Here is a 1,606-nt window from a genome sequence, read left to right as displayed (position 1 = left end):
AGGTTGTCAAATAAGTACATTGGAAAAATTCGGGAGATTTCTATCTTGGTTTAAGAGCCCTTCTTTGTCTCAAGTTAATTTAAAAATATATTCTTCTAAATTCTCTTTCAAGATACATACTGGTTTTTGTTTTATGTTTAATACATTTTATCCATTTATTTGGGGGTTATGTGGGGAGTAGGAGTCCACATTCTCTACTTGCAGGAAAATAGCCAGTTGTGCCAGGACCATTTACTAAATAAACTTTTGCAATTTCATAGCTTTAGGTAATTTCTCTATGGATAGTTTATCTTCCCCCCCACCCCCCCGCCTTTTGTTTGTTTGTTTGTTTGTTTGTTTTGAAACGGAGTCTCGCTCTGTCGCCAGGCTGGAGTGCAATGGCGCGATCTGTGCTCACTGCAACCTCCGCCTCCCGGTTCAAGCGATTCTCCTGCCTCTGCCTCCCAAGTAGCTGGGATTATAGGCACCCATCACCACACCCAGCTAATTTTTGTATTTTTGGTAGAGACGGGGTTTCACCATGTTGGCCAGGATGGTCTCCATCTTTTGACCTCGTGATCGCCTGCCTCAGCCTCCCAAAGTGCTGGAATTACAGGCGTGAGCCTCCGCGCCCAGCGTATCTTTTTCCTCGTAACTTGTGGGATTCTCGCTGCTCATTTTTGTCATATGTTGCAAATATTTTCTCCTCACCTATCAATTGTCTTTTAACTTTGTGTTGTGTTGTTTTTACTTTGATGTAGTTACATCTGGCTTTCCTGTATATCCTTTGCTCTGTGTATTTTGGTCCCATTTAAGGTCATAAATATGCTCCCCTGTATCTTTTGTAACAGCTTGATACTTTTATTGCTTACTTCTATAATCCATCTGGAATCTACTTTAGGGTCAAGCTTTATTTATTTTCCCAAATGACTAGCTAGTAACCTTCACACCAGTCATTCTTTCTCACTGATTTGAAACAGCCTTTTTTTTTTTTTTTTTTTTTGAGGCGGAGTCTCGCTCTGTTTCCAGGCTGGAGTGTGGTGGCCGATCTCGGCTCACTGTAACCTCCGCCTCCCGGGTTTGAGCTATTCTCCTGCCTCAGCCTCCTGAATAGCTGAGACTATAGGTGCATGCCACCACGCCCAGCTAATTTTTGTATGTTTAGTAGAGATGAGGTTTCAACATGTTGGCCAGGATGGTCTCGATCTCTTGACCTCATGACCCACCCGCCTCAGCCTCCCAAAGTGCTGGGATTACAGGCTTGAGCCACTGCGCCCAACCAGCTTGTCTTCTTTTTAAAACGTGCCTATTAACATGGCCTTATGGCTTTTTCTTCTTTTGATGTGTTAATGGGTCCGCCTCCCAGTTGCTGGAGCCCATCTGCCCAAGGTACAGTTGGAGTCCACCTCCTCCCTGAATGCTCCCAGGTTCCCAGTGGAGCCAGACCTGCAGAGTGAAGTCCTCAGGAATCCTTGAAAATGGAAAGAACAATTGGATTTCTTCTGAGACAGATGCCACCATTTAAACTGGAAAGGCAGGCCGGGCGCGGTGGCTCAAGCCTGTAATCCCAGCACTTTGGGAGGCCGAGACGGGCGGATCACGAGGTCAGGAGATCGAGACCATCCTG

Source organism: Mandrillus leucophaeus, unplaced genomic scaffold (genome assembly GCF_000951045.1).
Source record: "Mandrillus leucophaeus isolate KB7577 unplaced genomic scaffold, Mleu.le_1.0 Scaffold161, whole genome shotgun sequence".
Lineage (NCBI taxonomy): Eukaryota > Metazoa > Chordata > Mammalia > Primates > Cercopithecidae > Mandrillus > Mandrillus leucophaeus.
The sequence above is the reverse complement of the archived record's forward strand: the minus strand, read 5'-3'. Positions refer to the sequence as shown.